The sequence below is a fragment of the Rattus norvegicus genome, chromosome 3 (assembly GCF_036323735.1).
Source record: "Rattus norvegicus strain BN/NHsdMcwi chromosome 3, GRCr8, whole genome shotgun sequence".
Classification (NCBI taxonomy): domain Eukaryota; kingdom Metazoa; phylum Chordata; class Mammalia; order Rodentia; family Muridae; genus Rattus; species Rattus norvegicus.
This window is the reverse complement of record NC_086021.1, coordinates 90,231,973-90,245,178: the sequence shown is the minus strand read 5'-3', so window position 1 is coordinate 90,245,178 and position 13,206 is coordinate 90,231,973.

The window sequence follows — 13,206 nt, the reverse complement described above, 5'->3', positions numbered from 1 at the left end:
AAAATCAAAACAACCCTGAGATTCCACCTCACACCAGTGAGAATGGCTAAGATCAAAAACTCAGGTAACATCAGATGCTGGTGAGGATGTGGAGAAAGAGGAACACTCCTCCATTGCTGGTGGGATTGCTGACTGGTACAACCACTCTGAAAATCAGTCTGGAGGTTCCTCAGAAAATTGGACATAGTACTACCTGAGAACCCAGCTATACCACTCCTGGGTATAGACCCAAAAGATGCTCCAACATACAACAAAGACACGTGCTCCACTATGTTCATAGCAGCCTTATTTATAATAGCCAGAAGCTGGAAAGAACCCAGATGTCCTTCGACCAAGGAATGGATACAGAAAATGTGGTACATCTACACAATGGAGTACTACTCAGCTATTAAAAATAATGACATCATGAAATTCTTAGGCAAATGGATGGAACTAGAAAATATCATCCTGAGTGCGGTAACCCAATCACAAAAGAACACCCATGGTATGCACTCATTGATAAGTGGATATTAGCCCCAAAGTTTGGAATACCCAAGATACAATTCACAAACCACATGAAGCTCAAGAAGAAAGAAGGCAAAAGTGTGGATGTTCCAGACTTTCTTAGAAGGGGGGACAAAAATTCTCACAGGATGAAACACAGAGACAAAGTGTGGAGTAGAGACTGAAGGAAAGGCCATCCAGAGTCTGCCTCACCTGGGGGATCCATCCCATATACAGACACCAAACCCAGACAATATTGTGGATGCCAACAAGTGCATGACAGGAGCATGATATAGCTGTCTCCTGAGAGGCTCTGACAGAGCATGACAAATACAGAGGCAGATGCTTGCAGCCAAACATTGAACTGAGAACAGGGTCCCCATTGGAGAAATTAGAGAAAGGACTGAAGGAGCTAAAAGGGTTTGCAACCCCAAAAGAACAACAATATCAACCAACCAGAACCCCCAGAGCTCCCAGGGACTAAACCACCATCCCAAGAGTATACAGAGATTGACCTATGGCTCCATTTGCTTATGTAGCAGAGGATGGCCTTGTCCAGCATCAATGGGAGGAGAGGCCCTTGGTCCTGTCAAGGTTCTATGCCCCAGTGTAGGGGAATGTCAGGGCAGAGAGGTGGAAGGGAATGGGTGGGTGGGTGAGGGTAGAAACCTCATAGAAGCAGGGGGAGGGGGAGGGGATATCAGGTTTCTGGAGGGAAAACCGGAAATAGGGATAACATTTAAAATGCAAATAAAAAACCCAATAAAAGAAAAAATTGTTCTATGACATATACACCACACACACACACACACACACACTACAGATACATACCCTGTAGGCATAACTTTTTTGCAACCTACTTTTAATAAGAGTTCAACCTCTCCTCTAGCCCACCACCCAGCAGAGGTGAAAAGAAAAGTTATTAGGATATGGGGGAAATGTACCTGTTCAAAGCTCGATCTTCTTTGGTAGTAGAGCAGTTCAGTCCTGTAGCAAACCCCAATACGACTGGGCAGCTGCAGACCAGTCCTCTAGGCAGGCAGGCACCACGCAGCTGTAGTCCAATCCTGAAGGAACTGCCAGGCTCACCAACTGGCCTGAGGCCATGACAAGCCTTGGGTGGGTTTTTCTCTTAACTGCTGAGCCATCTTTCTAGCCCAGGGTGAGTTTTTCTCAATGGCAGCCTTATCACAAGTTGAGCTCCACAACTCTATGTAAGGCAGGCCAGTATACACATGTCCTTAGCGCGAAGAAGTGCAAGACGGAGCAGACCAAGGCTCCGTCCAAAGTGCTCATCCCCCCCTCTGTCTGTGGGGTCATATTTACACTCCTTCATCAAGAGTCCTTTCACGTGTCTGCTGTATCCAAACATCCTTTCACCTGTGCCTACTTCAGGAAAACAGACTTTCGTGTGTTAGCTTTAGGAAGACGTCCTTTCACCTGTGTGCCCCAGCAAAACATCATTTGACATAACTGACTTTCCAAAGAACTTCAAGTTTCCACTTCAATACCCTGCCACATACACACATATACCACATACACACACACTCCATACACACCTACACACACAAACACATCCCACACACATATACATCCCCCCACATAGCCCTACATACATGTACATACCCCTCCTACATATACATCACACATATACACTCCACACATGTACACTAATACATACACACAAGCACACACACACAAACACACACCACACATATACATTGCATACACGCACACACGCACACTCCACACATACATATACCTTACACGAACATACATAACTACATCATACACACACTCCATACAAATACTGCACACATACTCCACACATACATCACACACACACACACACACACACACATATATATATATATATATATACCCTACACATACTACACACACGTACACAATACACACATACACACACAAACACCCACACCACACATACACACACAAGCACACACATATACACTCCAGACTACATTACATATACACACACCTCACACACAAATGCACACATACACTGCACACCTCACACACAAATACACACATATACCTCAACACACACACATACACACCTGCACCAATAATGATAATAAGAGTAATAATTAAAATATTTTAAGGAGAAATCTGTTGTTTTTCTGTAATAACAGTACTGAAGAGGTTGAAGTAGGAGAATTGTGGAAACTTTAAGGCCTACACAGTGAGCTCTAGGCCAATCTAGGCTACAGTAAGACCCTGTCTTGAAAACAACACAAAAAAGCCCTCAGGATGCACAGGCAGGTGGATCTCTTTGAATTTAAGACCAGCCTGATCTGCACAGGGTGTTCCAGAACAGCTGGGGCTACAGAAAAACTAAAATGAGCCAGATGAGGGGGCACACGCTTGTAGTCCTGGCACCCAGGAGACAGAAGCAGGCAGATCTCTGTGAGTTCGAGGCCAGCCTGGTCTACAAAGTGAGTCCAGGATAACCAGGACTCTGTTATACAGAGAAACCCTGACTCATAAAAACAAAACAAAACAAAGCAACACCAAAATGAATTAATTAAAAACATTTTGTCGACATCATAATACTAGGAACAAATTGGTTACATGCGGTGGAAGGACAATTGCATTGAATTTTCTTCTTGCGCTAACTCTGTGACATCCCTAATCCCAGATCCTACAACACATGCATCTTTAGAAGAAGACAGGGGATTGCAGAGAAAGACATATATTCCTAAAATATCCACCCCGACGCCCTACTTTTGGGCAAACAGGGTCTTGTAAGTCAGCAAACCTATACCCAGAATCCTGTCCCCCAACTAAGCACCTGTGTGAGATTCTAATGAAGATCAGTGGATTGTGGTTTCTGTACAATTAGCATTTCTGCCACATGATGGCGCTATTGAAGCTTTGTCGTGCATAGCCACGTGGACATTACCCTTGAATTTTGGTTGGTCCAGACTAATTTCCTTCTTTCAAATATGAAAAAAAAAAACCTCAAGAATTTGCATAAAGTTTTTGTATGGGACCATGACAATCTTCTCCATGTAGTTCTGGTGTTTGTTTGTTTGTTTGTTTTACTTCGTATGGGTGTTTTTCCTTCATGCATGTTATGTCTGTGTACCACATGCCTGCCTGGTGACCACGGAAACCAAAAGAGGGTGTTAGATTGAAGAACCAGCCTCCCTCCATCTTAGGCTTAAAAACCGTCGAATAGTAAAGATAAACTAGGTTCATTCCTGTTTATGATTAAACTGTGTTTCACGGATGGGGCTGTGCCCCACTGTAACCATAACTACAGATGGCTCTGTGCTGCCTGTTGCAGTAATGGTGATCATGTCTTTGTTTCAAAAAGCTAATAATCGTTTTGCAAACCCTATCTTTGTTCCAAAAGGGTTGTTATGGCTACCTTGTCATGACTACCTGTTGTTACCACCTCCTTGTAATCATGGTTTTGTTTCTGGAAGTCATTATAACTAACTTGTTATGCTTACGTTTTGCTCCTGTAACCCCTGTTTATTTTGCTTGCCAAATCCCCATTTGGAAATTCCCTACCCCTAAGCTATAAATGTCTTCCTCATATCCAATACTGACCTCTCAAACCCTGCCTTAGGGAGTAGCAGCCCATGTGCTCGAATAAAAAGCTTGTTTTAATTAATTGCTTGCTCTAATTAATTTGGACATGGTGGTCACAGAACCGGAGACACAGAAAGTGTGTGCTACCCTGTGGGTGCTTGAAATTACGCCTGCGTCCTCTGGAAGAGCCGTTAGTGAGTGCTCTTAACCTCTGAGCCATCTCCCCAGCCCCTAGTTCTGATAGTTCCACGGGTGCGACTGAAACCAACAGTGACCCACAATCTTATGTTGCCCGATATGGATTTAAACTCTGATTCCTGGACAAAGGTATGGCTCAGTAACAGAGTGCTTGTCTAAAACACAAACACAGAACGTTGGAATTCCATTGCCAGACAACAATAAATAACCAACCCTAGCAAAGTTTATAGCTCTCATCAGCTTGACTCCTGTTTCGGTAACAATACCCCCAGGTTCTGTTGAGACTCTGGAAGGCTCCAGACCTCTGTGCCCCAACCGTCCTGGGGTCCACCAATGTTCAGGGTCTTCTCCTAAGCTATAGAGTCGTAGTGGCGTCAGTAACTACCCAACACAAGGTAAACCAATGTTATTTAATTTCAGAAGCCAGCTTGATAAGCTTTTGCCATTATCTTTGGGAATGTCTTTGGGAATGTGTCAGTGAACACCAGCATGTGGATACAATGGGCCAGTGTAAAAGCCGTACCCTTGGTATAGATGGGGGCAGTCTATCTAGCTGGCTTCGGGCACTGATGGAGCAAAAAGGTGAAGGGAGGGGCTAGAGAGAAGACTCAGTGGTTAGGAGCTCTTGCAGAGTACCAGGGTTTGATTCCCAGCATCCACATGATGGTTCACATTGTCTTTGGATCCAGTTCTGAAGGTCTGATACTCTCTTTTGCCCTCTGTGGGCACTCGGCATGCAAGCGGTGCACATACACACATGCCGACAAAATTACACCCACACCCTGGGCACCGGCTACCCAACCTGAGGATGACCTATGTTCAATCCTCCAGACTCACAAAGTGGAAGGAGAAAAGCTGCGTCAGCAAGCTGTCTCTGAGTCTCACACTCATGTCACGGCGCACACACGCCTGTACACGTACACGCTTAGTGAATAGGTAGTGGAATGACAATTTTAAAAACACCTGCACACTTAAATATAAAATAAAAAGTTTTAAAAATTTAGGGTAAAGGAAATGAATTAGTGTTCACTCCTTTTTCTAGAGCCGGGACACACTTCTATTTTTGGACCTTAGAGCACTAGATTTTTCTGGCTTTTAGAGTCCAGTACTTTCACTAACAGTTTCCAGTTCTCAGACCTTTGGCCTCTGAGAGTTACACCACAAGCTTCCTTGGCTCTGAGACCTTTGAACTCGGACTGTGCTGTATCACGGATCTCCCTGACTGACCAGCCTATTAACGTCCTGCCATGGAACTTCTCGGCTTCCGTGATCATGAGAGCCCATCCCCTTAGTAAGTGTCCTCTCAGCACGGTGTGGTGGCATACGAGTGATTCCCATCTTTGGGAGGGAAAGGCAAGACAGTTAAGTGTGCAGAAAGGGTTTTTTCCCTTCTGCGTTTTGTTCTAAGCGATATGAATCCAAGTGGCACTTGGAAGGTGCCAGACTTTATGCTAAGACAATATAGAGCTAAGGACAACTGGGAGTTCAGGGATATAATCTCAGCTACTGCCTTGTCACATTAGACTTTCCCATACACGACAAGAGCTATGACCATTGGCCATTTCAAGTTTGCCCTCTTCCACTACCTTGCCAATCCTAGTAATATGGCTTTTTCAAAGGTTCAAGTCAAAGCATTCAAGCCAAAAAAATATGATTGACTCTGATTGGTTACTCATCCTTGAATCAATCAATTAGCTAAGTCTGGTGCGGTTGACGGCCTTTGGAATAACTTGAAATGCTGCTGTATCCTGGTATCCAGGCTCTTGTGTAGTTCCTTCCTCTTGAATAACTAATTTCTTCTCTCTCTCTCTCCCTCTCTCTCTCTCTCTCCCTCTTTCTCTCCCTCTCTCTCTCCCTCTCTCTCCCTATTATTATTTTTGTTATTATTATTATTTTAACAGAGTATCTGATTTCCAATAAGTTGTCAATGTTGAGGCGTTGGTTGCGGCTTCCACGATCATGTTCCTGAAGCTTGTGACTTTCATCTTGCCAGCAGGGTCTCTTTCTTGTTGGCTTGACTGATTCAAGCTAGTACGCTGCAGAGTCCCACATTGCAAAGAACTTAAGCTGATAACGCTGTGAAACAGAGGCTCTCAGTCCATTGGCACTGGAGGCATGGAACTGAATCTCAAAACTGATGAAAGTAAGCATGGAAACAGACCCATCCTCCCTGAAACCCCAGCCATGAAGGACACATTGTAGCTTCACGAGAAACATTAGTCAGAGGACTCCGCTAAGTCTCACCCAGATTCCTGAGCCACAAAAACAGCGAGGGAAAAGAAATGTGTGTTGTTCTAAGACATTCAGAGTTGGACTAACTTGGTACCTAGCAGTAGGCAGCGAGGACATTTCAGTTGTGTAACTGCCCTTGAGTGGGCAGGTGGGGTCAGTCTCATATGAATCATGGTGACTGAAAGTAAATAGTAAGGTATCTCTGAAAAACAGAAGTAAAATGCAGTTGCCAGAGGCGGGGTGGAATCGAGTCAAGCAAAATCAGCGGCTGCTCATCTCGCACATCTGTTTGGGAATGTAAGAAGACAGCTGGGAACACATACAGAGATACAGATTTGGCAATGACTGTTGAAACGAAGAATGGATAAAAATCGTCACTAAAGACAGAAGAGTCAAGAGCAGTTCCCTTGGGAATTGCAACAATTAAACAGCAGATGGGAAAAGAGCCCAGAGGGATAGGCAGAGGCAGGAGTGTAGAAAGACATGGGTTTGATGTTAAACAAATTGGGCTTGTTTGGCAGGTACGACATCTGTCTAAGGAATCGTTGTCTTCTGTTAGAAATCTGAACTTTCAGCTCAGAAGTTATATATTTGCAACTGTCGTTACAGAAGTGACTAGAGAGCTGAGCATGGTTCCACACAGCTGTGACAATAGCAACCGAGAGGCTGAGTGCAAGACCAGGCTGAGGAACATCCAAGACCTTGTCTCAGAGAACAAGGCAAAGCAAAGCAGACAAGCACAGAAACGTGACTGTCGAAGTTAGGCACACGATGATCGGGTCCAGTGGAAGTGTGCATGGAAAAAAAGGGCTAACGATAAATTCTTGCAACGCCAAGTGGTGGCAGCTCAAGCCTTTAATTCCAACGCTTGGACAGAAGCAAGTGGATCTCTGTGAGCTCCAGACCAGCCTGGTCTACAGAGTAAGTTCCAGGACAGCCAAAGCTAGACAGGAAAACCCTGTCTTGAAAAATAAACAAAAAATAAAATAAAATAAATTCTTGCAGACTCTGTATGCTGCGAGAGTAAGAGAGGAAAGAGGGAGCTATAGAAAGGGAGTTAAGCAACCACCGGAGAGAGAAACAGTCCAGTGGGACTTGTTTCCCAGATATCACGGACATTCCAAGACACATGCAGTTGAGTCGGAGAGATGTCTCAGTGGTTAAGAACACTGACTGCTCTTCCAGAGGTTTTGAATTCAATTCCCAGCAGCTGCATGGCAGCTCACAACTGTCTGCAACTCCAGTTCTAGGGAGCCTGACACCCTCAAACACCAATGCACATAAAATAAAAATAAATCAATTTTAAAAACGACACAAGTAAGGGGTTGGGGATTTAGCTCAGTGGTAGAGCGCTTGCCTAGCAAGCGCAAGGCCCTGGGTTCGGTCCCCAGCTCCGAAAAAAAGAAAAGAAAAAAAAAAAAGAAACCGACACAAGTAGTCAACAATGACAAATGATGAGACCCGAGGATAGTGGATCAATAACAAGGAGGCCTTGGGAAGTAAAGAATGCTTTAGTGGGACTATTTCAGTGGAAGTGGGACCAGAAAAAACAGACTACAAGAATTTAAAAACAGTCACGTATGGCTGGTGAAATGGCTCAGCCGGTCGAGATGCTGGCTACCAAGCCTGGAGACCTGAGTTCAATTCCTCAGACCCACAAGAAAGGAAAGAGCTTCCAAATTTTGTCCTCTGACCTCCACGTGAGATACACATAAATAATCACATATAATAAAAAAAATTGAGACAAGGTCTCTCTATATTTCTGGCTGTCCTGGAACTCGCTCTGTAGGCCAGGCTGGCCTTGAGCTCTCAGAGATCTGCCTCCCAAGGGCTGGAATTAAAGACAAGTACCACCACACCTGGCTTTAAAAGTATGATAATAATTTTTGTGAGTGAGTAGAGCTGGAGAGATGGATGGCTCAGTGCTTAAAAGTGAACACTGCTCTTGCAGAAGACCTGCATTCAGTTCCCAACATTCACATCTGGTAGCTTACATCCACTTGTAATTTCAGCTGCAGGGAGATATGATGCCTCTGGTTTCCTAGTACACTCACACCCATGTTTTCTTATCCACTCCCCACATACACAAATTTAAAAAAGAACTTAAAAGTGGGTCGGTAAATGAATCATGCCAGAACTACTGAAACAGATGCTGTACGTTCTCTGGATGCGTGTGAAATTCATATGTGGAAACTGAAAAATTGGGTCTCAAAGTAGAAGTGCGTTGCTGTGATTACTGGTGATAGAAATTCCAGGGGGAGAGGTGGTGGTGGTACGGTGCAGAGAAAACAGAGGATATATGAGTGATGGACACTGAGTCACTTACCCAAGAGGAAAAGTCGTAGCAATTTGTATAACTTCTGAAAGAAAAACTAGAAAAAAAAGGAGAGGTACCTGTTCATTATCCTGACTGGATTGTTGATACATTGTAAACTTGTGATTGTTATGCATTAATTTGAAATAAAAGAACAGAACAGAAGAATGAAAAGAAGAGCTAGAGTGGAGCTAGTACTGCTCAGTGTTTTGGAACAGACTGAGAGAAGACATGGATTGGTCCACGGAGGCTGAGATGCAGAGTGGATTGTGTCCCTCCCTACGTCATTGTTAGGCATCTCGGTTGCCTACTTGTACTCCCTTTTCCTCTTTTCCGTTTGCTCTTCTCCCATTCTATCCCTTTTTTCATTCTCTTTCGTGTTTGTTGTTTCAGACAGGGTCTTATCATGGTGTAGCTCAGGCTAGCCTGTAACTCATTATGTAGTCCTGGCTGGCTTCAAACTCAAACAGTACTCCTGCCTCGACTTCGGGGTGCTGGGATGATGTCCCAGCCACCTTTCCAGGTCCTTCTCGGTTGCCCATCTTACATTTTTCTAAAATGAACAAAGTCTAAAACTTCTCATAAGCAAGGCATTTGGCAAGCTTTTTATTGTAAAGCGCTAGGTAGTAAACATGCCAGGCTTTTGCCAGCCATGTTTTCAGCTGCAATCACTCAGCTTGGTTGCAGAAAATAGCAAAGGGAGTATATTCATTAAGGAGCACAGTTGTGTTCTGGTGAGCTTTATGTACACAAAGATAGGCAGATGCAGGAGTAGGTTTCTGAACGTTCCTTGCTGACCTTTCCCCTAGCTTAGGGAAAGGCATCGGAGATAGTCATTAGGGCAATTGCTGAAGCAAGGTTAGCATGAAGACCTCAGAGAAAGGAATGCACTTCAGAACAAAGAGTCTCATGTCTGTTTGAACCTGTCCCTTTTGATGTGCCTTCTGTGTACTTCTTTGCTTTGCGCACCTAGTAGCCAACAACGTGTTTGAGGCCATCCAGAGTCTTCCATACTGTCGGTTGCCAGACGTGAAAGCACAGGAGAGAAGCCAGACAGTGAAGATTAAAAAGCCACCTTACTGAGGGGTGAGGGGAAACTGAAGAGGCTCTTACTGACAACCTGCTTCAGTGAGTCTGCTCTTTCCTGAGAAGCTGTTCTGCTCTCTTACCTGAGAAGAGATGGGGTCAAGCAGGGCTTTGGAAGGCTGTGAATGGAAAAGGAAACACTTCACACATATGATTATACATGGGCAGAGCCAAGAGAATCAGTCCTCTAATGGGGAAGGAGAGTCTGCTCTGTCTGCAGGGAGAAGTCTTGGTGAACAGAGGACTTTCAGACCAAGGCAAACACATCCGAGAGCTAAGGATAGACCAGCTAGACGAAGGCAGTAAGGGAAAGGGGAGGGAACCTTCAAGAAAAATGATGTCTTTGCAGCTGAGCAGTGGCTACAGGAACTCTAGAGTCTGCCCTAGCTTGCTTTTCCACTCTTCCTGTTTTTCTCAGTAACTTCCACTCTTCCTGTTTTTTCTCAGAGGTTTTGAGGCCTCCCCAAACAATAAAGAGTACCTATCACCACATCCCTACCTCTCAGCTTCTATGCTGTTCCTTTTTCTTTTTCTTGGGGTGCTCTGGCTCTCCTCAACCATAATCTTGTCTGGATCCCATTGGGTGGTCAAGTCTCAGGTACTGCTTCCGGGCATTTCTTTAGAATTGCTTTCCAAGTCTTCTCTTCTCTGAAGCTTTTTCTCACCAAAGAAGGCGTCTAGCAATCTCGCCCAGGAGTAAAGGGATGTTGAAGACAGAGCCACTTCCTAGGTATCTCTTTAACTTCTGACACAGAAGCATGTTATCCCTGCAGAACCTGCTAGAAGCAGAGATTGAACAAATATTCTACAAGTTCAGCCCTCTTCTTTACGAGTGCCCTCTGAGCTGTGTTAGAGTCCTGTGTGTATTCTGAGCTTACATCTATGCGAATACTGTACACCATGCATTCCCATTTCTCTACAAGTCCCAGTGTCTTGTATTTCTGAATAAGCCCAGGAATGAATAAATCCAGTCATTCTTTCAGTCCCTCAGCAGTTTTTCCTCATGGTAGGAGATAGTGAGGTCTTTCACTAACACTGATTCAGGAAGCCGGTGCTGTGCTGTTTCCTTCCTCCCTCCCTCTTCTTCTTCATCCTCTTTCTTTAATAATCTTGCTATGTAGTCCAGATTGGTCTCAAGTTTGCCAATTCATCTGTCTCAGCCTCTGAAGTCCTAGGATTGCAGCCATGTACCACCATACCCAGCTTCTGCCTGTTTTCTTGTAACTCTAGCTACCCTGGAACACAGGGATTCCATATGCTGGTTAAAGAAACCTATTGGGTCATCCCACAATGGACCATCCTTAGATATCAGCCACTGTGATTAACTATTACACCAGCTCCCATATGGCCTTGGTTAAAATACACATTGAATAAATGTAATAATGTGTGTGTGTGTGTGTGTGTGTGTGTGTGTGTGTATTAAGCTATGTACTGGTTTTATTGGTGCATATTAAGGCATGAATAAATAAATATCCATATTGCCTGTGCCCTTAGTCAAGTAGCACGCTCTATCTCCATCCCTAACAATATTTTAATTTTGGCTGTTGAAAAAAAGATTCTCATATGGTCTAGGCTGGCCTCAAATTCAATACGTAGCTAACAGTGATCTTAAATTCCTGATCATCAGTTCTTTGTCTCCTAAATACTGAGGCTACAGGCTTGTTTCAACCAAGCTCAGCAACATCTTGGTTTTAGCCTTGTAAAAGCAATAAGGTCCTACATGATGGAAGGACAAAACTGATCTCAGTTGTCTTCTGACCTCCATGCATGTCCCCCACAAACACTGCATATTAAATAGCACAATTAAAAAAAAGATAGCGGGGTTGGGGATTTGGCTCAGTGGTAGAGTGCTTGACTAGCAAGCGCAAGGCCCTAGGTTCAGTCCCCAGCTCCGGGGGGAAAAAAAAATAGCAGCTATACAGAATGAGTTCTGGACAAGGATGTTGAATTTCCTTCCCTATGCATTGATGCCCCTGATGATGTCTGATGTGGGTCTGCACAGCTTTTGATAGAATAAAGGAATGTCTTTACTAAAGGGGGAGGGCAGAGTGTGGTGGCACGTGTTGGGTGGTAATCACACTGTTGGGGGGAGGCTTAGCGAAGAGGCCTGACTGCTGCAAACTTGGGTTGGATTTGTACCACCTAGCAAGACCTTGTCTCAAGAAAACCCCCAAACTTTACACATATACACACACACAATAAAGAGACAAACATCCAAGAATATTCTGTCATTCATCAGGATAAGGAATATCTATTCAAAGTAGCCATTGTATGAAAAGGGCCAGTCTCAGTTTTATAGCAAATTCAAGGTTGTGACGCTGTCTCAAAACAAAATAAAACAAAAAGCACACAAAATAAACAAAGTCATAAAGAAACTCAATACAATTAATATACAATTAACATATAGTGATCCAATTTAAACTAAATTTGAAAGCCAGTTCCTTTACTCTAGCCAGATTTCAACTGCTTAACAGCTTTCTGTGTCTGGTGGCTACCATCTTGGATGACGCACTTAGATAGAATCATTTCCGTTTTTACCCCAAAAATTCCACATGGCAATTGTTTTGGAATTGAGGAGACTGAGGCCTATGGAAGGAACATGACCGCTGCATGCTTGTTACAAGCAGATATAGATGTAAATATAAGCTACCTTATATACCTGATATACCCCACCCCACCCCTTCCTCTTGAGACTTTAGGATCCTCCAGCTCAAAGACCCTAACCAGTGCAAGAAAGTCAGCCTGGACTAGGCAGAGGTGGCGGTGATAGGGGGTGGGGGCAAGGCTGGTTCAGAGGGATGTTTGTGACTGAACAGGGCTTCAGATGCTGCGCATTCCTGATCAGGTCAGGCTTGCCCTGCGGCTCTCTGGATTAGCTCTTCTGAACAGCCCCACCTCTTCTTTCTGGAGTTGCCAGTTTCCTGCCCAGCCCAAGGGGCGCATGTATTCAGGAGGCTCCCGCACTGCTTTGGGTGAGGCTAAAACGCTGAGGAAACGCTGATAGGCAGGAAATTGACCCGATGCATCTTTCAGAGGTCTCCAAGTCCAGAGCCAGGGGCATCTGGGAACAGCCTAGCTGCAAGTTATATTTGGCGGGAATTGCATTGCCTTCACCTGGGGTCGTGTGTGTGTGTGTGTGTGTGTGTGTGTGTGTGTGTGTGTGTGTGGTGGTGGTGGTGGTGGTGGTGGTGGTGGTGGTGGTGGTGATGGGGGGATGGAAAGGAGCTGGAAGAGGGGCATCCTGAAACAGGGTAAGTATAGGGAACAGGAGGCGAGAGGCCAGAGGAGGGGGCGCCGGGAGCCCTGACCTCGAGGGCTGTCGAGAGGCGGAG